Source organism: Odocoileus virginianus, chromosome 9 (assembly GCF_023699985.2).
Source record: "Odocoileus virginianus isolate 20LAN1187 ecotype Illinois chromosome 9, Ovbor_1.2, whole genome shotgun sequence".
NCBI lineage: Eukaryota > Metazoa > Chordata > Mammalia > Artiodactyla > Cervidae > Odocoileus > Odocoileus virginianus.
In genome coordinates this window covers 40,127,531-40,152,304 of record NC_069682.1, presented here as the reverse complement: position 1 = coordinate 40,152,304, position 24,774 = coordinate 40,127,531, and the positions used below count along the sequence as shown (strand labels likewise).

General features: G+C 39.8%; 2 pseudogenes; one reads left to right on the top strand and one right to left on the bottom strand.

Moving 5' to 3' along the window:
- Nucleotides 1–639: 639 nt before the first annotated feature.
- On the bottom strand, nucleotides 640–24,319 carry LOC110142561 (prostaglandin F synthase 1-like; annotated as a pseudogene).
- LOC110142552 (pre-mRNA-splicing factor SLU7 pseudogene) lies at nucleotides 5,709–7,697 on the top strand (annotated as a pseudogene).
- Nucleotides 24,320–24,774: the final 455 nt, after the last annotated feature.

Here is a 24,774-nt window from a genome sequence, read left to right as displayed (position 1 = left end):
AATGACTCAAGACATTTCTTCTTTCAGTTATTGACCTTTGTTGATATGACAATGTCTTTCTAAAGAATGTCAATAAAGTTTTGCTGAATGACCACTGAATAAACTCAAAATATGTAAGGATTCATCAAAACGCTGAGCATGGGCAGACAAATAAGAAATTACATAAATGACTAAGATATTCTGCTTGCTATCAAGAAGCAAAATATAATACTGGATTTTTAAAATCATATTTTTAGCTTACCAAGATACTTAGGCTATGTGTCAAAAGAAGTATACAACCTGTACATTGAAGTTTGTTTGTCTTTTTAAGTAAACAAACACACACATTTGTCAAATAAAATCATAAGGTAAATGCACAAAAGGAAGTGTTTTCAAGTGAGTAAACACAGCTGATCATCATTCCCTATCCTGTCCCTTTTCTATCTAAATATTCTGCCATCTATCTGCATTATTTCAATCATCAGGAAAGAGTATTCTTACTTTGAAGTCTATGCTGTTTCATAAAGTTTATTTTTAAAAGGAAAGGCATGGTTTCAGAAAGTTCAGGCACTTTATTTAAATGTCTCCTTCAGGCACAAAAATTTTCTTAACCACCCTAGAAGTAAGAAGTTATTAAAGAATCACAGTGAGAGCTAACAGTCAATATTCTTCAGAGAATGGATATTCAGGGTGACTGACACCACTGGAAGACAAAGAGATGGGTTCATTTATGAAATCTGGCTTCATTATAACAGAGTTTTATAATTAATATAATCATTTTCCCCTGATGTGAAAAGAATTAAACATTAAATGTGTTCACTGGTCTGTGAAAGAATAGTGGACTGCAGGCACTGTGCCCTTTGTGTTTCCTGGCTCCCTGGGCTCTGAGAGGAGGTACACCAGGCACAGGGATTAGGGGCACAAAGTAGTGAATTCATTCACCTCAATGTCAACTGTGGGAGTTTTACTGCTGGGCTGCTCTGGGCCCCAATCTCATTTCTGTTGATCAAGGATGGAGCCCTGGAGGAAACTTCTGATTTGAGGTCTGCAGGAAGTACCTGACTGACTCCTATGCTGGAAGACTCCTATGATGGACTGTCTTTCTTTTCAGTCCTGAAAAGAGGACTGACTTAAGGACTGACTTAAGCTTTTAGAAAGTTTAGTTCCCCTGCTCACCTGTCTGCTAAAAAAAAAAAAAAAAAAAAAAAAACAGAAACGAAAACAAAAAACTGTGTGTGTGAAACATTTACATTAGAAATTAATAATATCTTATATTTTTGTTGAGGCCGTTGATTGCTTTCACGTCGTCCAGATTCAGTTCAAAGTCAAACACCTGGAAGGAAGGAACAGTCACATTAACGTCTCCCAGAAGGAGCCAGCCTCCTTCTGGGCACTGGAGGACTTTCCAGCTGGATGGAGACATGAGGAGGGGACAGGGAAGTTGTGTCTGTCCTCAGCTTCCAGGAGAACAACCTTGGATCCTCTGCTGAGTTCTCACCTCTCCTTCCCACACCTTCTCCTTCTCTGTCCACCTCACAAACATTACAATGCATCAGTCCCTTATCTTTCTGAGTGAATCACTTGTGACAGAAAACAAACTAAAATCTGCTTTTTCCAAACACACTGCATTAGACACTCCTGACTCGATACTGAACCTGAGCTGACATTAGACTGATTGCCTCTCCCCAACACACCCTAAGGGTGACAGCATTCAGCTGAAGCAATGTGGGAAGGAGGCTCCCCATGAAAGCCTGTTCAGAAATCTGATATGAAACTTGCTCATTATCTAATACAATAAATCTAACAAAACCTATATGTCAATGCCTTAGTGAAGAAGACCCCTGTGTTGGGAAAATGTCTTGGAGAAGAAAATGGCAACCCACTCCAGCATTCTTGCCTGGAGAATCACATGGACAGAGGAGCCAGGTTGGCTACAGTCCATGGAGATACAAAGAGTCAGACACAACTAAAGCAACTAATGCTTTAATGTAAACAGTTATGAATGAAAAGTGTTTAAAATATTAAAGAACAACAAATTATTAAAAATTCACATCACAGTCATGAAAAGAAAAGCTTAACTTTCTAAAGAAATACATTTTCCAGTGTGATCTAGTGATTCAGTGCAACATGAACCAAAGTCTTAAACACATAATCTTTAGTGGAAATCAGTAATTTTAAATAAAAGAACAGCTAGTCAAGAGCAGTCAAGACATCCTTAAAGACAAATGTACCATTCTAAGAAAGAACACTTATTTTCCATTTTAAAAACATGGAACAGAAAACTGAATAAATAGAGGAGCAGGGCCACAAATGTACTTATAGACACTTGTTATATGACAGAGTTGATAATGGAAATCGATGCAATACATAGACACTTAGATTTCCATTTAAATAAATAAACATATAGGCAGTCATTTTTATATCATATTAGAAAATCAGTTTCAGGTGTATTTTCAAATCAAATTTCAATGGAAACAGAAAAACAATTTTTCAGGGGACCATGCACCTGACCCTTGACATGGCCTGACCTGTAACTTGCAATGGAGACTGAAGTTTGCCAAGAGAAGCAATGAGTTAGTCCTGATCTGAGACAATGAGGTGGATTTTTTCCCACTCCATGGCTTGAAATCACAACGCTGTCCTGAGATGAAACCAAGTTAGGTGATCAGATTCTAGCCAAATATATATGAAAATTACATGGAGAAATATGCAGGCTCCTCTGACAAGAGTCATATCCACCTGCTAAAGCAGAACGGCTGAGCTGTACTGCACTGAGGAGCAAATGCACGAGAGCCTAGCCAAGAGGACAACAGTTGAGCTGAGTGCAGACGGAATCTCAAACCATAGAATCAAGAGACACATAACTGATCTCTGCATTAAATCTTAAAACTGGAGAGAGTTTTCTGTATACCTATGCTTAAAGGTACAGTAATGCTCTGTTACACAGAAAACAAATGAGAGACAACATGCAAAAGTGGACAAAGTCTTGAAGAGGAACTCACAAGGACAGAAACTCAAGAAGGTTAAATATATGAAGATGAAACCTTATCAGTATTCAGGAAAATGCAAAATAAAACCACTATGGTTTGGAGAAGAAAGATTGCTGCCATAATTTTCATGCCCCCCAATTCATATGTGGATGGTATTAGAAATGGAGCCTTTGAGGGGTGATTAGGTCATGATGGTGGAGCCTTTGTAAATGCTATTTCAACAACATCATAGTCATATAAGAAACTTGGGAGAACTCTGTTGGCCCCTCCACTATGTAAAGATACACAGAGAAGCCTGTGACATGGAGGAGGGCCCTCATCTGATCAAGAGTGCTCCCTGACCTCAGATCTCCAGCTTCAGAAAAGTGAGAAACAAATTTTCATTGTTTCTAAGAAACCAAATCTGTGGCATTTTGTTAAAACAGTTCAAACAGTGAAAATAATCACATAATGCAATTTCATCCATTGAGTACGAAGGTAAGAAGACATCATTTGTACAAGGTGACAGGATAAATTGCAGACCTAGAACTGGAACTAAAATCTCCATTTTCTGTCCAAATTTATTTTCTTGGACTCCAAAATCACTGAAGACAGTGACTGCAACCATGAAATTAAAAGACCCTTGCTCCTTCTAAGAAAAGCTATGACAAACCTAGACAGCATATTAAAAAGCAGAGACATTACTTTACCGACAAAGGTCCATATAGTCAAACCTGTGGTTTTTCCAGCAACCATGTATGGATGTGGGAGGTGGACCATAAAGAAAGGTAAGTGCCAAAGAACTAATGCTTTTGAACTGTGGTGTTGGAGAAGACTCTTGAAAGTCCCTTGGGCTGCAAGGAGATTAAACCAGTCAATTGTGAAGGAAATCAGTCCTGAATATTCATTGAAAGGACTGATGCTAAAGGTGAAGCTGCGATACCTTGGCCACCTGATGCAAAGAACTGACTCATTGGAAAAGACCCTGATGCTGGGAAAGATTGAAGATGGAAGGAAAAGGGGAAGACAGAGGATGAGATGGTTGGATGGCATCACCGACTTGATTAACATGAGTTCAAGCAAGCTCCAGAAGTTGGTGATAGACAGGGAAGCCTAGCGTGCTGCAGTCCATGAAGTCACCAAGAGTCAGACATGACTGAGTGACTGAACTGAACTGAACTGAACTGAACTGAACCCTCTACAGCCAGGCCACCTCTCCTGTTGCCACAGCAGGAGGAGAAAACCATCAGGAATACACACAAGGCATTCATGCACAGGGAAGAACAGGTAAATCATCTTGACTCAAGGAAAGTCTTGAGAGACAAAGAATGACCCTCATGAAGGATATTCCTTAGGAGTCCTTTACCCATAGCCCCACTCAACACATGTATGTTCTCTTTGATTCATTTCTTGTTGTAACTCTTGGCCAGAACCACAACCCCACATTGTATCCGGTAGCGAAGGACAACCAAAGCTGAAGTTTGCTTGTGCTTTTTGGCAATGGCACAAAGAACTGGGTCCTCCAAGAGAATGGGGTGGTTCACATTCACTCTGGAAGGAAATTCAGAAATCCTGAGGAGCTGAGACTAAGTACTCAGTTTGTGATTAGTTTTCCCAGACAGATCAAGTAGGTACACCCTACACCAGTGCTTCTCAAAGTGTGGCCCATGGACCAGCAGCATCAGTATCACCTGGGATTTTGTTAGAAATACAGATTTCATGGCTTAGCTGAAGACAAACTGAATCAGCATCTCAACTGTGTCACCTCCCATTCTGTGTTTACAAAGCTCTGCCGGTATTTGGATGCAGTATTAACCTGAGACCAGGATTGCTAAAGTTGTGGGTTTTTTCTTTAGTTCCCAAAGTTTGTTTTTCTTCTGTAATCAAGGGCATGAACAGAGAAACAGAAGGGAAAGACCAGGGATTTTTAAAAATTTCACTTTCCTGCTACTGCTGCTGCTGCTGGTAAGTCACTTCAGTTGTGTCCAACTCCATGCGACCCCATAGACGGCAGCCCACCAGGTTCCCCCATCCCTGGGATTCTCGAGGCAAGAACACTGGAGTAGGTTGCCATTTCCTTCTCCAACGCATGAAAGTGAAAAGTGAAGTCACTCAGTCATGTTCGACTCTTCGCGACCCTACGGACTGCAGCCTACCAGGCTCCTCCGTCCATGGGATTTTCCAAGCAAGAGTCCTGGAGTGTGGTGCCATTGCTTTCTCTGTTCACTTTCCTAAGGTATTAATAAAAAGTAAGTAGTCTCAAAATCAGAAACATTTATTCCCTCATTATTTTTCTTATTTACAGAAGTGGTTTAAGCTTGGTTTTTTCTATCATAATAGACCTCACAATTGCATATTATTATCCCAATTTTACACATAAGGTAAATGATGCTTGGAATTTCTATTTTTAGAAACATTTTATTAGTTAATAACTACATAAGTCATGACATAAGCTTGTGTCTCTGGTTCCAACTAGGGGATTATAAGTAGATTTTAATGCAGACATTTGTTAATTATGAGTTTACAAGCTAACACAATGTACAAAAAATGGCTGGGTGATGGGAAGTTAAAAGAAAATATCCCACCTGTCCCCTCTCTCCCCTTTGCTTATAAGAGTTATCTGAGTACTGTATTTTAAAATATCTCATCAAAAATTGAATGTTAGGGAAACTCCCACTTGTCTTCAATAGGATTCAATACCATTCTTTTACTCCTTGTGATCCCAGCACACCATAGGCTACAAGAACAATATCGAGGAAGTAAACATTGGCGATCGTCTTCATTCTTGTCGAACTGTACTAGGGTCAGCAGCGTTGGGACCGGGAGGCCAGATAACCATGTCAGCTGCAGCTGTGGATGCAGCTAATGCAGCCCCCTTGTCGGGGTCCAAAGAAATGAGTTTGGAGGAACCAAAGAAGATGACTAGAGAGGACTGGAGAAAGAAGAAGGAGCTTGAAGAACAGCGAAAATTGGGTAATGCCCCTGCAGAAGTTGATGAAGAAGGAAAAGACATCAATCCTCATATTCCTCAGTATATTTCTTCAGTGCCATGGTACATTGATCCATCAAAAAGGCCTACTTTAAAGCACCAGAGACCACAGCCAGAGAAACAAAAGCAGTACAGCTCATCAGGAGAATGGTACAAGAGGGGTATAAAAGAGAATTCCATAACTACTAAATACCGAAAAGGAGCGTGTGAAAACTGTGGAGCCATGACACACAAAAAGAAAGACTGTTTTGAGAGACCTAGGCGAGTTGGAGCAAAATTTACAGGGACTAATATAGCCCCAGATGAACATGTCCAGCCTCAGCTGATGTTTGACTACGATGGGAAGAGGGATCGGTGGAATGGCTACAATCCAGAAGAACACATGAAAATTGTAGAAGAGTATGCCAAAGTTGACCTGGCAAAACGAACGCTGAAAGCCCAAAAACTCCAAGAAGAATTAGCCTCAGGAAAATTAGTGGAACAGGCTAATTCTCCGAAACATCAATGGGGAGAAGAGGAACCGAATTCTCAGACGGAAAAAGATCATAACAGTGAAGATGAGGATGAAGATAAATATGCAGATGATATTGACATGCCTGGACAGAATTTTGACTCTAAGAAATGAATTACTGTCCGGAACCTCAGGATTCGAGAAGATATTGTAAAATATTTGTGGAATTTAGATCCAAATTCTGCTTACTATGATCCCAAAACTAGAGCGATGAGAGAGAATCCCTACGCGAATGCTGGAAAGAATCCAGATGAAGTCAGCTACGCGGGGGATAACTTCGTTAGATACACAGGTGATACCATATCAATGGCCCAGACGCAATTGTTTGCTTGGGAAGCCTATGACAAAGGGTCTGAAGTGCATCTACAAGCAGATCCTACAAAACTAGAGTTATTGTACAAGTCCTTCAAAGTCAAGAAAGAAGACTTAAAAGAACAGCAGAAAGAAAGCATCCTGGAAAAGTATGGTGGTCAAGAACACTTGGATGCTCCTCCAGCTGAATTGCTTTTAGCTCAGACTGAAGACTATGTGGAGTACTCCAGACATGGGACAGTCATCAAAGGACAGGAGCGGGCTGTCGCCTGCTCCAAGTATGAGGAAGATGTGAAGATCAACAATCATACACATATCTGGGGATCTTACTGGAAAGAAGGCCGATGGGGATACAAATGCTGTCACTCTTTTTTCAAGTATTCCTATTGTACTGGAGAAGCTGGGAAGGAGATTGTTAATTCAGAGGAGTGTATTATAAATGATGCAACTGGAGAAGAATCTGTGAAAAAACCTCAAACCTTCATGGAGATGCATCAGGAGAAACTAAAAGAGGAGAAAAAGAAGAAGAAGAAGAAGAAGAGGAGGAGGAAGCATCAGAAGAGCAGTTCAGAGAGTGATGAGGAGGAAAAGAAACACGAGAAGTTGAAAAAGGCACTGAATGCAGAGGAGGCCCGTCTTCTTCACGTCAAGGAGATCATGCAGATCCATGAGAGGAAGCGACCTTACAACAGCATATATGAAACTCGGGAACCCACTGAAGAGGAAATGGAGGCCTACAGAATGAAACGTCAGAGGCCAGATGACCCCATGGCCTCCTTCCTCGGACAGTAGTAACTCATCACTGACGGTGACCTAAGATGGACTCTGCTAATGCATTCTTTTAGATTCTTGCTGTTGATTATTGATGGAAAACCCCATATCTATTCTCGTTAAAGTCAGGAAGCAAGGAGACTGCCTAATAAAGCATCCAAAAGTCTCATAGTAAATTCATTCCTTTACACAGTGAAGAACAAAGAAGAAGAAATAAAGTGGTACATTAAGTGCAGATTAAGATTTTATTTCAGATTTTATATTAGTGATGTGGGAAAGGATCTTAGTTCTCCACCTATCATGAATATCTTCTCAACATTTATTTATTATGTTTCAAACTTTATTTCCTCAATTTTTATGGCCCTTTATCTAGTGTTAGGACTCATTGTGAAGGCCAATTAGTTACTCTTTCTTGAAACAAGGGCTTCATTTTTTTTTTTAGTTAATAGTAACTATAACTGTAGTTATTTAATAATCATTTCTTTTTACCTTCTCATATTTTTCTGATCTGAAACTGATAACCTATCTTGACCTTTGGATTACTGGAAGGAAATCTGTAGAACGTGTGAATAACTTTATCCCTGATGTCAAGTCTGTGTAGTAAAAATTCTGTTTCCCACTTGGCTATACAATTTTGATTTTCAAAACATTTCCTTGTATCTTATACTCAGAACTAAATGTATTAGCCTTTGAATGGGGAAAAAAGGTTTTCACCCTGAGTCAGTGTTGACTGATCAGTCCTATGTGTTTTACCATTCTGGACAGGAGTATTCAGATACAGAAATCCTCTCCTTTGTCACAGAGGATATGGTTTGTGATATTAATTGCTATTTTAATTGTGATTGCCTTTATATAACAGTCAAGAATATTAGATTTTTTAAAGATTGTAGAGTATCTCTTGTACCTAATCTTTATAGCCAGCAGGTGTCTCTTGGTAAAATTTGCAAAAAGTGAAACCTGAGGTTGAAGGTTTCTTCAGAATATTACAAGCAGAGTCAGTAGGGCTATTAGTATCTGAGAATGACATGATTTTTAAGCTTCTTCTAATAACATTGGGAAGATAACACTGACAGAGTGGGATCGGTGAAAACAATCTGTTTAAAACCCCTGACACAAGTACATTGACTTTTAACAGTTCACTGGCTTTTCCGAACTACCAAATCCCACTTGAATATTGCATTAAGTTAACATCTCAGAAATACTGCTGATGGGAAAGTTAACTGAATCAAAGTACTGTGGATATACATTGTATCTAAATTCAGACCAATATGAAATTAAAACAGTGATGCAAACAAATCTAATTCTTACCTACTTTAAGAATGTCAAAAATTTATGTTTTCATATTCCTACCTTAACATAGGCTGGTTCAGTGTAAAATCTGATATTATTGTCTACTTTGTATTTTATTTATCTTTTGTTAATAAAGATATATAATTGAAAATTAAAAAAAGAACAATATCATGTGACTTGCAGAAATCCAACAATTTGCTCTGATTGAGATGAGGGTGACATTCCACCTGTAGAATGTCAAAAGAGAAGAGTGTAAGATTATTTGAAAAGGTATATTAATATGAGAGAGGCAGATTAAAAGTTTTAAGTGCCTAAAAGAAAGATTGCAACATTAAATGTAAAATGGAAATATCAACATCTAAAGAAACGCTTACTCTTTGGAAGGAAAGTTATGACCAATCTAGATAGCATATGAAAAAGCAGAGACATTACTTTGCCAACAAAGGTCTGTCTGGTCAAGGCTATGGTTTTTCCAGTGGTCATGTATGGCTGTGAGAGTTGGACTGTGAAGAAAGCTGAGCGCTGAAAAATTGATGCTTTTGAACTGTGCTGTTGGAGAAGACTCTTGAGAGTCCCCTGGACTGCAAGGAGATCCAACCAATCCATCCTAAAGGAGATCAGTCCTGGGTGCTCATTGGAAGGACTGATGCTGAAGCTGAAACTCCAATACTTTGGCCACCTCATGCAAACAGTTGATGCACTGGAAAAGACCCCGATGCTGGGAGGGATTGGGGAGAGGAGAAGAAAGGGACGACAGAGGATGAGATGGCTGGATGACATCACCAACTCAATAGACATGAGTTTGAGTAAACTCCAGGAGTTGGTGATGGACAGGGAGGCCTGGCATGCTGCGACTCATGGGGTCGCAGAGTCGGACATGACTGAGCGACTGAACTGAACTGAAATGAAATGAAAGAGAAGTAGAGAAAAGTGTGTTTATACAGTTAATTTTATGACAGACCATGAATGGGAAAACCAGTCGAAGTTGAGCAATAAAAAGGTGTACTCTATATTTGAGTAGATATTCCTGGGTAAATGTTTTATCTTCTGTTAGCATCACTTTGGGCCTCTAACTTCACCCTCTAACCTGGATGACTTTCATCATCTCCAGCACATTTTCTGTTCTGTGCTCTCTGTTGAGACTCATAAAGGCTAAGGCACCAAGAATAAGGATTCAGCCATCAGAACCCCACACAAACACTTACCACCCATCTCAGGTGATTGGTTACTTTATTAATTTACTTCCCATTCAATGTTTTCAGAGCTTCCTTCCTATACACAGTTCATTCCAGGGAACTCTCCCATCCAATCTTGTCATCCTTTAATCTCAGGGAAACACCTCCTGCCTCTAGTTATAGGTTCTACCCAAAATTCAGAAGGATGCCCTCCCCAACTTTTCCATCCAGATTACATAGAGATACTATTTTGGGTTCTATTCACACCACCCAGACAAAGACTCTGCTCTCTAGAGTCCTCTGTTCCACAAAGGTTGGATGAACAGGAAGGGAGGACAGACGGACATCTGGCTCCAGTGTAAGAAGGAGGTTCTAAAGAGCAGGAGGGAGAGGAGCCAGGCTGCTCACCTGGTTGCAGACGGGCTTGTACTTGAGCCCCAGCTTGCTCAGGATCTTCTCCAACTGCTTGTGGTTGAAGTCGGACACCCTGATGGACTTGGTCAGCCCTGCATCCTTACACTTCTCCAGGGCCTGGGAGGGAGGTGTGGTGAGCAGTCACTTGGAATGGGCAAGAACAAGAATAAATGTTGAAAAAATCAATAAACACGATCACCATCAAGAATTAGCATTGAGTATCAAGAGGAAAAAGGGAAGAAAGTCATCACATCAGTTGAACAATTACTATTTCCGCCTTAAAAGAAACCCGAAGAAGACATATCACATGGAAGGAAAGAAATGCCTTGTCTTCATTGTCCAAAATTCTCCATTTCATTCCTCTATGTGAACATTTCAACAATGGTTTCCTCCCCACAACCCCAGCATCCCAGCCCTTAGGTTCATGAACTGCTGAGTCTGATGGTCTACAGCCCATTCTCACAGGTGGAAGAAATGAAGGAGGTTCCCCCTTTCCTGGCTCCTTCACTGATTCTCTCCTCCCTGGACTCACCTCCCATTTGTGACAGAGATCCAATGAATCAAATATCAATTTTTGATTTTCATCTTTTGGAAATAATTCCTCCCCTGGTTGTATTAGAGATGTGACAAAATAATTTCTCCACGATTAGCCAGGCTGCAAGGCACCAGGAATTAAATCTCCACGAGGCAGGTTTACAAGTTTCTATGTACTAATATTTGCAATGTGATTTGTATATGGAGTTGTAAGCAGTGTCTGTAGGAAGGAGGCTTATTCTATTCTCTTACACTTATTATATGTTACAAAAAACACAATTTTTCTATGCTCTAAAAGGGACTTCCAGTGACTTCTGTGGATTTTGTCTGTTTCCTGTACTTGCCTCTCTTGAAATGTCTTTGGTCTGATAATGGCAGCAAGTTCCATGCCATAATTTCCAGAATAAAAATTGCAAATGACACCTGGGCTAGATAATCAGATTTCCTTTTCTCTTCAAGCATCAGATGCCTTAGAGCAGGCATGTGAATCAGCAAGGCTCTCGTTAGGTTTATATAGAATGTGGAAGATCCAGACATGCTCTCAAATATTCATGACCCAGAGCCTTGAAATGCCCCCAAAATTATATTTGCCACCAATGGAAAACACTAAGTAAAAACATAGTAATGTCATGATGAGGGATAGAAAAAAGAGACCTTTCTGAAGAGTCCTGCAAATACTCAAATCTCTTTGTGTCTGAGACTTGCAACTACATAGTCCACTAAGCTACTTTGCATCAGATATCTTGAGTTGATTTCTGTAACTTGAAATCAAGAGTTCAGAGTAAACCTTGCCTTTTTTTAAATTCCTTTTTTTAAAATTGAAGGATCAATGCTTTACAGAATTTTGTCTTTTCTGTCAAGCCTTAGCATGATCAAAAATAGGTAAAATACATTTCCTTCCTTTTCAACCTCCTTCCCATTTCCTTCCAAATCCTACCCCTCTAGGTTGATACAGTGCCCCATTTGAGTTTTAAATAAAACATTCTTAATGACTAACTGCAGTCTACAAATCTCATCATAAAGTCGGGCAGGACTGTAGACAATGTCTCCCAATTCCTTATAAAGATAGAAGGTTTAGACTCACCCAGAGGGAGCACCAACAAATCTGCTCAAGTTAAAAGGATGAAAGACAAGATAAACTCATCATGTTCAATGTAAGGCAGTGTCATGCTCACCATGGCTGCATCAAACTCTTAATTTATGAAATCCCCACACACTCAGGAGTCATAACCAGGACTATGTGCAGAACTCACCTATTTCTACTTCCTTAAGTTTTTCAGGCAGAGACTCTCAGATTATTAACTCCTTTGTCTGGGAGGCATATAACGGATTCAAAGAAACTCGGTAAATAGATGACCACAAATGATTATTTGGGGGATTCTTCTCCAAGCCAGGTTTCAGAAATACATGAACTGTGAGCTTCCAGATGTTCAAGCTGGTTTTAGAAAAGGCAGAGAAACCAGAGATCAAATTGCCAACATCTGCTGGATCATCAAAAAAGCAAGAGAGTTCCAGAAAAACATCTATTTCTACTTTATTGATTACACCAAAGCCTTCGACTGTGTGGATCACAATAAACTGTGAACAATTCTGAAAGAGATGGGAATACCAGACCACTTGACCTGCCTCTTGAGAAACCTGTATGCAGGTCAGGAAGCAACAGTTAGAACCAGACATGGAACAACAGACTGGTTCCCAATAGTGGAGAAAGTGAGGGTGGGATGTTTCAAGAGAACAGCATTGAAACATGTATATTATCTAGGGTGAAACAGATCACCAGCCCAGGTTGGGTGCATGAGACAAGTGCTCGGGCCTGGTGCACTGGGAAGACCCAGAGGGATCGGGTGGAGAGGGAGGTGGGAGGGGGGACCGGGATGGGGGATACATGTAAATCCATGGCTAATTCATTTCAATGTATGACAAAACTACTGTAATGTTTTAAAGTAATTAGACTCCAACTAATAAAAATAAATGGAAAAAATAAAATAAAATAAAATATAAACATCCAATAAAAAAAAAGACTGTATATTGTCACCCTGCTTATTCAACTTATATGCAGAGTACATCATGAGAAACGTTGGGCTGGAAGAAGCACAAGCTGGAATCAACACTGCCGGGGGAAATATCAATAACCTCAGATATGCAGATGACTCCACTCTTATGGCAAAGAGTGAAGATGAACTAAAAAGCCTCTTGATGAAACTGAAAGAGCAGAGTGAAAAAGTTGACTTAAAGCTCAACATTCAGAAAACTATCATGGCTTCTGGTCCCATCACTTCATGGGAAATAGATGGGGAAACAGTGGAGACAGTGGCAGACTTTACTTTTTTGGGCTCCAAAATCACTACAGATAGTGATTGGAGCCATGAAATTAAAAGATGCTTACTCCTTGGAAGGAAAGTTATGACCAACCTAGATAGCATATTAAAAAGCAGAGACATTACTTTCCTAACAAAGTTCTGTCTAGTCAAGGCTATAGTTTTTCCAGTGGTCATGTATGGATGTGAGAGTTGAACTGTGAGGAAAACTGAGCACCAAAAAATTGATGTTTTTGAACTGTGGTGTCAGAGAAGACTCTTGAGAGTCTCTTGGCCTGCAAGGAGATCCAACCAGTCAATCCTAAAGAAGATCAGTCTTGGATGTTCATTGGAAGGACTGATGCTGAAGCTGAAACTCCAATACTTTGGCCACCTCATTCAAAGAGTTGACTCACTGGGAAAGACCCTGATGCTGGGAGGGATTGGGGAGAGGAGGAGAAGGGGACGACAGAGGATGAGATGGCTGGATGACACCACCAACTCGTTGGACATGAGTTTGAGTAAGCTCTGGGAGTTGGTAATGGACAGGGAGGCCTGGAATGTTGCGATTCATGGGGTTGCAAAGTGTTGGACATGACTGAATGACTGAACTGAATATTTCATTGTGTATATGTACCACAGCTTTCTTATCCACTCATCTGCTGATGGACACCTAAGTTGCTTCCATGTCCTGGCTATTATAAACAGTGCTGTGATGAACACTGGGGTACACGTGTCTCTTTCAATTCTGGTTTCCCTCACTGTGTATGCCCAGCAGTGGGATTGCTGGGTCATATGGCAGTTCTATTTCCAGTTTTTTTTTTAAGGAATTTCCACACTATTCTCCATAGTGGCTGTACTAATTTGCATTCCCACCAACAGTGTAAGAGGGTTCCCTTTTCTCCACACCTTCTCCAGCATTTATTGTTTATAGATTTTTGGATAGCAGCCATTCTGACTGGCATGAGATGATACCTCATGTGGTTTTGATTTTCATCTCTCTGATAATGAGTGATGTTGAGCATCTTTTCATGTGTTTGTTAGCCATCTGTATATCTTCTTTGGAGAACTGTCTGTTTAGTCCTTTGGCCCATTTTTTGATTGGGTCATTTATTTTTCTGGAATTGAGCTTCAGGTGTTGCTTGTATATTTTTGAGATTAATTCTTTGTCAGTTGTTTCATTTGCTATTATTTTCTCCCATTCCGAAGGCTGTCTTTTCACCTTGCTTATAGTTTCCTTTGTTGTTCAGATGTTTTTAAAGTTTAATTAGGTCCCATTTGTTTATTTTTGCTTTTTTTCCAATACACTGGGAGGTGGGTCATAGAGGATCCTGCTTTGATTTACGTCAGAGAATGTTTTCCCTATATTTTCCTCTAGGAGTTTTATAGTTTCTGGTCTTACATTTAGATCTTTAATCCATTTTGAGTTTATTTTTGTGTATGGTGTTAGAAAGTGTTCTAGTTTCATTCTTTTACAAGTGGTTGACCAGTTTTCCCAGCACCACTTGTTAAAGAGATTGTCTTTTCTCCATTGTATTTTCTTGCCTCCTTTGTCAAAGATAAGGTGTCAATAGGAGCGTGGATTTATCTCTGGGCTCTCTATTTTGTTCCATTGATCAATGTTTCTGTCTTTGTGCCAGTACCATACTGTCTTGATTACTGTAGCTTTGTAGTAGAGCCTGAAGTCAGGCAGGTTGATTCCTCCAGTTCCATTCTTCTTTCTCAAAATTGCTTTGGCTATTTGAGGATTTTTGTATTTCCATACAAATTGTGAAATTTTTTGTTCTAGTTCTGTGAAGAATACCATTGGTAGCTTGATAGGGATGGCATTGAATCTATAGATTGCTTTGCGTTATATACTCATTTTCATTATATTGATTCTTCTGATACATGAACATGGTATATTTCTCCATCTATTTGTGTCATCTTTGATCTCTTTCATCAGTATTTTATAGCTTCCTATGTATATGCCTTTTGTTTCTTTAGGTAGATACACTCCTAAGTATTTTATTCTTTTGGTTGCAATGGTGAATGCAATTGTTTCCTTACTTTCTCTTTCTGCTTCCTCATTGTTAGTGTATAGGAATGCAAGGGATTTCTGTGTATTAATTTTACATCCTGCAACTTTACTATATCCATTGTCAGCTCTAGTAATTTTTTGGTGGAGCCTTTAGGTTTCCTATGTAGAGGATCATGTCATCTGCAAACAGTGAGAGTTTTACTTCTTTTCCAATCTGGATTACTTTTATTTCTTTTTCTGCTCTGATTGTTGTGGCCAAAACTTCCAACACTATGTTGAATGTAGTGGTGAGAGTGGGCACCCTTGTCTTGTTCCTGACTTTAGGGGAAATGCTTTCAATTTTTCACCACTGAGGATAATGTTTGCTGTGGGCATGTCATATATAGCTTTTATTATGTTGAGGTGTGTTCCTTCTATTCCTGCTTTCTGGAGGTTTGTTTTGTTTTGTTTTGTTTATCATAAATGCATGTTGAGTTTTGTCAAAGGCCTTCTCTGCATCTATTGAGATAATAATATGGTTTTTATCTTTCAATTTGTTAAAGTGGTATATTACATTGATTGATTTGCTGATATTGAAGAATACTTGCATCCCTGGGATAAAACCCACTTGTTCATGATGTTTGATCTTTTTAATATGCTGTTGGTTTCTGTTTGCTAGAATTTTGCTAAGGATTTTTGCATCTTTGTTCATTAGTGATATTGGCCTGAGTTTTCTTTTTTTGTGTGGCATCTTTTTCTGGTTTTTGTATTAGGGTGATGGTGGCCTCGTGGAATGTGTTTGGAAGTTTACCTTCCTCTTCAATTTTCTGGAAAACTTTGAGTAGGATAGGTGTTAGCTCCTCTCTAAATTTTTGGTAGAATCCAGCTGTAAAGTTGTCTGGTCCTGGGCTTTTGTTTGCTGGAATATTTTTTATTACAGTTTCAATTTCCGTGCTTGTGATGGGTCTATTAAGATTTTCTGTTTCTTCCTGGTTCAGTTTTGGAAAGTTGTACTTTTCTAAGAATTTGTCCATTTCTTCCAAATTGTCCATATGCCAATAAAGCGTATAGTTGCTGATAGTCTCTTATGATCTTTTGTATTTCTGTGTTATCTGTTTTGATTTCTTCATTTTCATTTCTAATTTTGTTGATTTGATTCTTCTCCCTTTGTTTCTTGATGAGTCTGGCTAATGGATGGTCTATTTTATTTATCTTCTCAAAGAACCTGCTTTTAGCTTTGTAGATTTTTGCTATGGTCTCTTTTGTTTCTTTTGCATTTATTTCTGCCCTAATTTTTAAGATTTCTTTCCTTCTACTAACCCTAGGGTTCTTCATTTCTTCCTTTTCTAGTTGCTTTAGGTGTAGAGTTAAGTTATTTATTTGACTATTTTCTTGTTTCTTGAGGTAAGACTCTATTACTATGAACCCTCCCCTTAGCACTGCTTTTACAGTGTCCCATAGGTTTTGGGTTGTTGTGTTTTCATTTTCATTCTTTTCAATGCATATTTTGATTTCTTTTTTTATTTCTTCTATGACTTTTTGGTTATTCAGAAGTGTGTTTTTTAACCTCCACATGTTGGAATTTTTAATAGTTTTTTATTCCTGTAATTGAGATCTAATCTTACTGCATTGTGGTCAGAAAAGATGATTGGATTTTTTTTGAATTTACCAAGGCTAGATTTATGACTCAGGATGTGATCAATCCTGGAGAAGTTTCTGTGTGCACTTGAGAAAAATGTGAAATTCATTGTTTGGGGTGAAATGTCTTATAGATATCAATTAGGTCTGGCTAGTCTATTGTGTCATTTAAAGTTTGTGTTTCCTTGTTAATTTTCTGTTTAGTTGATCTATCCATAGCTGTGACCGGGGTTTTAAAATCCCCCACTATTATTGTGTTATTGTTAATTTCCCCTTTCATACTTGTTATCATTTGTCTTACATATTGTGGTGCTCCTATGTTGGGTGCATATATATTTATAATTCCTATATATTCTTCTTGGATTGATTCTTTGATCATTATATAGTGTCTGTCTTTGTCTCTTTTCACGGCCTTTATTTTAAAGTTTATTTCATGTGATATGAGTATTGCTACTCCTTTTTTTTTTTTTTTTTGGTCTCAATTTGCATGAAATATTGTTTTCCAGTCCTTCACTTCCAGTCTGTATGTGTCCCATGTTTTGAGGTGGATCTCTTGTAGACAGCATATATGTATCCATTCAGCCAGTCTTTGTCTTTTGGTTGGGGCATTCAACCCATTTACATTTAAGGTAAATATTGATAAGTATGGTCCTGTTGCCATTTACTTTGTTGTTTTGGGTTCGAGTTTATACACACTTTCTGTGTTTCCTGTCTGGATAAGATCCTTTAGCATTTTTTGAAGAACTGGTTTGGTGGTGCTGAATTTTCTCAGCCTCTGCTTGTCTGTAAAGCTTTTGAATTCTCCTTCATATCTGAATGAGATCCTGGCTGGATACAGTAATCTGGGTTGTAGGTTCTTCTCTTTCGTCACTTTAAATATGTCCTGCCATTCCCTTCTGGCCTGAAGATGTTCTATTGAAAAAGCAGCTGTTATCCTATGGGAATCCCCTTGTGTGTTATTTGTTGTTTTTCCCTTGCTGCCTTTAATATTAGTTCTTTGTGTTTGATATTTGTTCATCTGATTAACATGTGTCTTGGGGTGTTTCACCTTTGGTTTATCCTGTTTGGGACTCTCTGGGTTTCTTGGGCTTGTATAACTATTTCCTTCCCCATTTTAGGGAAGTTTTCAACTATTATCTCCTTGAGTATTTTCTCTTGGCCTTTGTTTTTGTCTTCTTCTTCTGGGACTCCTATGATTTGAATGTTGGGACATTTCACATTGTCCCAGAGGTCCCTGAGGTTGTCCTCATTTCCTTTAATCCTTTTTTCTTTTTTCCTCTTTGCTTCATTTATTTCTACCATTCTGTCTTCTACCTCACTTATCCTATCTTCTGCCTCCATTATTCTACTGCTGGTTCCCTCAAGAGTGTTTTTGATATCACTTATTGCATTATTCATTATTAATTGACTCTTTTTTTATTTCTTCTAGGTCCTTGTTAAACATTTCTTGCATCTCTTCAATCCTTGTCTCCAGGCTATTTATCTGTAACTCCATTTTGTTTTCAAGATTTTGAATCATTTTTATTATCATAATTCTAAATTCTTTTTCAGGTAGATTCCCTATTTCCTCCTCTTTTGTTTGACTTGGTGGGCTTTTTTCATGTTCCTTTAGCTGTTGGGTATTTCTCTGCCTTTTCATCTTGTTTAGATTGCTGTGTTTTGGGTGGCTTTTCTGTATTTTGGCAGCTTGTGGTTCCTCTTTATTGTGGCAGTTCCTCCCTGTGGGTAGGGTTTGACGAGTGGCTTGTCATGGTTTTGGTTAGGGAAGCTTGCGTTGGTGTTCTGGTGGGTGGATCTGGATTACTTCTCTCTGGAATGCAATGAAGCATCCAGTAGTGAGTTTTGAGGTGTCCATGGGTTTGGTGTGACTTTGGGCAATCTGTATATTGAAGATCAGGGCTATATTCCTGCATTGCTGGAGAATTTGTGTGGTATGTCTTATTTACATGATATGCTCTGGAACTTATTGACTCTTGGGTGGTGCTTGGTTTCAGTGTAGGTATAGAGGTTTTTGGATGAGCTCTTATCAGTTAATGTTCCCTGAAGTCAGGAGTTCTCTGGTGTTCTCAGAATTTGGGCTTAAGCCTCCTGCCTCTGGTTTTCAGCCTTATTCTTCTCAAGAAGCCTCAGGACTTCTCCATCCATGCAGCACTGATAAAGAAGCTTCTAGGTTAATGGTGAGAAAATTCTCCACAATGAGGGACACCCAGAGAGGTACACAGAGTTACATGGAGAAGAGAAAAGGGAGGAGGGAGATAGAGGTGGCCAGGAGCAGAAGAGGGGGAATCAAAAGGGGAGAGAGTAATCTAGCCAGTAAACAATTACCTATGTGCTCTCCATAGTCTGGAACCCTCAGAGAGGTTCATGGAGTCACATAGAGAAGAGAAGAGGGAGGAAGGAGATAGAGGTGAGCAGGAGGAGAAAAGGGGGAATCAAAAGAAGAGAGAGAGATCTAGGCAGTGCTCTGTTTCCTAAGTGTTCTCCACAGCCTGGAACACCCACAGAGATTCACAAAGTTGGACTGAGAAGAGAAGGGGGAGGGAGGAGATAGAGGTGACCTGGGGGAGAAAAGGGAGAGTCAAAGGGGGAGAGAGTAATCAAGCCAGTAATCACTCTCCTAAGTAAAAATGGGTACTGAAGATTGGATTCTTAAATGTACAAAATTGATAACAAATACTATAAAGCAAAGATTAAAAATCTAGAGTAGATGTTAGACTCTCAAAAATGCAGTATTAAAAAAAATCACAAAACGTATAAGAAATATATATGAAGTTTGTGTTAAAAATAGTGTTTTTGTTTTTTGTGTGTTTTTTTTGTTTTTGTTTTTTTGCAAGGTAATGCTACTGCTAAGTCACTTCAGTCGTGTCTGACTCTGTGCGACCCCATCCCTGGGATTCTCCAGGCAAGAGTACTGGAGTGGGGTGCCATTGCCTTCTCTGTTGCAAGGTAATAATATGTTGTAAAAATGAAAATTAAAGGAGTAATAGAGGACTTAAAAAAAGAAAGATTTTTGTAAAAAATTTAAAAAATAATAGTAAAAATATATCTAGGAATTTCTCTGGTGCTGTTGTGGGCAGTGTGGGGTCAGTCCAGTTTCAGATAGTTCTTTCTTCCAGCTTATATTCCTCAAGATCTATAGACCCCTTCCAATGTAGTCAGTATTAACTACAGGGATTTTAATCTATTGCACCTGTCACTTCCAAAGGGGTTCCCTCTGTTTATTTGACTTCTTCTGTTTGCAGGTGTCTTTAGTGTCTAATTTCCGCCCTGACACAAGGGGACAACGGTGGTTTCATGATTAGGCTCACTTGTTCAGTCGTGCTGTAGGGAGAAGGGAACCCTGCAAACAAATATCACTGGCGTGTGTGGGGAGTGCTTGCAGTGTCTCGGTCACACTGGGTTTGCCCTCGCTCATGGCGTGTGTGTTTTCCCAGACCACACTGCTCAGGCTTCAGGTTGCTCTGTAGGGAGTGGGCCGTGGGTTGCGTGCACTTCCCAAGTCTAAGCCACTCAGGTTCAGGTTGTCAGGTACTCCACAAAGGCACAGACTCGGTTGGGCCTGCGTTTTGTGCCATTCCCCAGTCTGAGCAGCTCAGGCAACTATGTACGTGGTGAGCACACTCTGCTCAGGTGCGGTGCATCTTATCACCTCCCTGGTTGTAGCCACTCCAGTTTCTGGGTGCACCTGTGTCTCTTCTGGGGAGCTGATCTGTGACTGCAACCCTCCCAGTGGATGTCAACCATCCAGAATCTCAGTAAGTCTTTGGTTAGAAACTGGAAGCCTGTTCGCAGTTTGGTAGGGGATGCCCTCTCTGGGGCTGAGTTTGCCCCTTTCTGGCTCTGGTTGGTGCCCGCCTGGCCCCTGCCTCCAGTGGGGGATGAGCAGGTCCACAGCCGGCTAGCTCTTCTCTGGTATTGGCTCAGTCCTTTGTTCTGTGAGCGTCCTGGCAGTGCCTTAGGCTAGGGCTTTTTGTAGAATAGTTCTTTCTCTTTTTTTCTCTCTCTCTGGCTATCCCACAGTTTAGGTTGCTATCTCACATTAGCTCCCTCAGATTGCCCTCAGGGCATTCAGGCCCAGCGGCAATGCCGCCTGCTTCTCTCTGTTCACTCCCCTTCCCCCGCCCGCTTGCTGGTGGCAGACGTGAGCGTTTGGGGTACTTCTCTGCTGGGAGTTGCCTTTAGGCATGTAATCTGTGGGTTTTATTTATTTATTTTTCCTCCCAGTTATGTTGCCCTCCGAGATTTGAAAACTTCCCCCAGACCTGCCGGTGAGAGGGTTTCCTGGTGTTTGGAAACTTCTCTTCTATTAAGACTCCCTTCCTGGAATGGATCTCTGTCCCTAACTCTTTTGTCTCTCTTTTTCTCTGCTATATTTTGTCCTGCCTCCTTGCAAAGACAATGGGCTCCTTTTATGAGTGCCTGATGTCCTCTGCCAGTGTTCAGAAGTTGTTTTGTGGAGTTTGCTCAGCATTCAAATATTCTTTCGATGAATTTGTGGGGGAGAAAGTGGTCTCCCCATCCTATTCCTCCGCCATCTTAGGACCGCCCTCTCCTGATGCACATTCTAACACAAGATATAACATTGATGTGATCACACAAATTTCCAAACTTCGCAGCCAGTGGATAATGAATAACGTAGAGATCGACATAGTCCAGTTGAGGAGTTTTCAGTGATTTTTTCAAGGCTGGTCTGACCAACTCTGGTCGAAGGAAATAGTAAAGAATGGAAATTTTATTAATAATTCTTAGTAAATTTTCATTTGATCTTACCATGTGGCTTGTGATATTACTTCCTTGAACAATGATGGTAATGTGCCAATTCTTAAACACTGAACACCAAGGATTTCTAATACCTTAAGAACTTACCAAGAAGCACAGTTCACCGATCAACTGTTCACCAAACAAATGATTCTATGTATAATAATTCCCTTGGCACATTCACCAGCACACATGTTCACACACACAACACACAACACCTTTGAAGTGTAGAATATATCTTCTCTATTCACAGTGCCATCTGCAACCTTGCTTCGAATGGTCTGGCCAATGTGCTCTTCATTTTCATACACATGAGCACAGTCAGTATAGCAAATTTGGTGACTTCCAAAGCTTCACTCTTAGGAACCTACATAAGCAAATAAGGTAGAAGTTGAATATCCACATGATTAAGAGATTGCTAGCACAAGCTTTGGTCTCCCAAAGAATCAACTTTTCTCCATGTATTTGATTAGATCTGTATGTGTGGTGCTAAACCCTGGAGAGTTTACCTGAACGTTCCTGGTCAGATTTTAAATACACACCCAGTAACCCTTACATACCTAATGATCCATGGTTGATCACTGGCATCAGAGGACCCCAAGCCCACCTCCAGGTTCAGTGGACCCAAAGGACTCAACATAAAGTTGTGGTCATGAATATGATTTATACTATAAAATAGTTGAAGCAAAATCAACAAAGGTATAAGGTACAAGGTAAAGACATTAAATTACAGGAGATAGTGAGAGACAGGGAGTCAGACATGTTGCAATCCATAGCATCACAAAGAGTCAGACATGACTTAGTGACTGATTAAGAAACAATGACAAAAAGCATCAAGAAGCAAGGTGAAAACTTCTAAGACCACTGTCTACCAGTGAAGCTACATGGAATACACCAAATATAAACTGTATCAATTCAAGGTGTACAAAGTGATGTTCTCATACAAGGATCCATTGTTGATGATCACCAAAATCAAGCTAGTTAGCAGATCCCTCATTTCACTTACTTTACTTAAAGGGTTTGTAAGAAGATGTCATATCTACTCTCTTAAAAATCTCAAGGTATCACCCATTATTTTTAACTATTGTCATGGTGCTGTCCATCAGGTCACCAACTTATTCATCTTATCACTGAAGTTCTAGACTGCTGACCAATATTTTTCCATTTTTCACAGATTTACCTCCAGCTTCTGATCTTCATTTCTCTACTCTCTGTTTCTATAAGTTCCACTATTTTAGATTCCACCTACAAAGAGACTCCTCTGGTGTTTCAGATGGTAAAGTGTCTACCTACAATATGGAAGACCCGGTTTAGATCCCTGGGTTGAGAAGATCTCCTGGAGAAGGAAATGGCAAACCACTCAAGTTTCTTGCCTGGAAAATTCTATGGACAGAGGAGCCTGGTAAGCTACAGTGCATGGGGTCCCAATGAGACAGATACGACTGAGTGACTTCACTTTCACTTTTCACAAAGAGATCATGTAGTATTTGTCTTTTTATTTCTGGATTACTTCACTTAGCTAAAGTTCTCTCGGTTCACCTGTGTGGTTTCAAATGGCAGGACTAACGTTTTAAATGCTGAGTGATATTCCATTTCATGTGTCAGAATCTTTTCTATTACAAGAAGTTAGATAATTGGTGTAACCATCCTCTGTTGGGTTCAGTCCTGGTCTTTTGTTAACACTCTGGCATTCAGGGAATGTACTGAGGAATGGACCAGTGAGCTTCAGTACTAGCATGGACACTTTACTCCCTGCACCCTACTTTGCACTAAAAAGTCCTGTCTTCTCTTTCCAAAATGCCTCTAAATATTTCCTTCTGTTTTCCAAATGAAAAATGTGAGATGCAAAGTTTCAGGATCAGACCTTGTCACTACTACATTCTCTAAAGACAAGATGGACAGCAAACTTTCTGGCTTCAGGTCTAGAGACTTGTCCACTAGACCCATTTTTGTCCAAGAACTGAAAACTACACTTTAATAAAAAGACATTAAAACACCCAAGGATACATTGCAAAACCTGGCCTGTAATATGGTAGCTTATCCCCTCAAATGACACTATATTTTGCATTAGGAAAAGTTTCCAAGCAGCAACCAAAGTACAAGGCAAAACACAGCTGCAGTGTCTTGCCTGGCACCTACCAGTTACCCCATGGTAGAGAAGCAATTCTTTTCAATTAGTTCCTATTCACCTCATCCTCAGGACCTTCCCCCTCAAATACTTCTCTGGATCATGTCTTTTTGGAAGGAGGAGGAATTCTGGAATAAAATGTACAGAGAAACCCAGCCATTGTAATCACCCTCAAAGCAAAGCAGTTGACAGTCATTGATCTTGACAGTAGAGTCTCACCTGTTCTGCGGAAAGATATGGAAGCTGGAGGGGAACCCAGAGTAATCTGCAGGTGAGCACAGCCTCAGACCCTGATGCAGAGTGAAGACTGGGTACTCTCTCCCCTTTCACAGGGCATGGTTCTAGCCTGGTTAGTGGAACCACGTGACCCTCCCAGAGTCACCCAGGAACTCAGTGCTTGACAACCCAAGTCCCTTCTGCTCGTGTTACATCCACTACTATTTATACTTCAACCCCAAACCACCTCTGTTACCTCTTTAGGTACAGTGGTGCCAAATCCCAAGATAGGAATGAGTGGCTGTCATTTAGCTTCACTCTCTGGCCTCTAGGATCCATTGCTTTTTTCTAATCTGAATAAGCAAACTTATGTTTCCTTCTGCCTTCATAGGTTATAAATAGCAGGAAGTTAACACCCCAGCTGACTGTCCAATGTTAGCAGATACATTGGAGGAGGAGAAGGATGAAACCAGTGCCCATAGAGTAAGAAGATAATTGAAGCCAGTTACATATTTTTTATCAGAAAAACTTAAGTTATATAAAGATGAAATGTGCCAAACAGCTATTGACCAAATGTTACACAGAAACCTCCACACACCAGTCATTTCACTTTTCTAATTATGAAGCCCATTTGATCAAACATCAATTGAATCAACTACTTCATAGTACAGAAAGACATATTAGTCACACAATTTAAAAGTGTTGATTATTAAGTATTTTCCAAAATGCAATCTCTTAATAGAGACTCAAAATGTGAAACAAACCAAATTTGCCTTTTAAATTTTCCAGCAGCA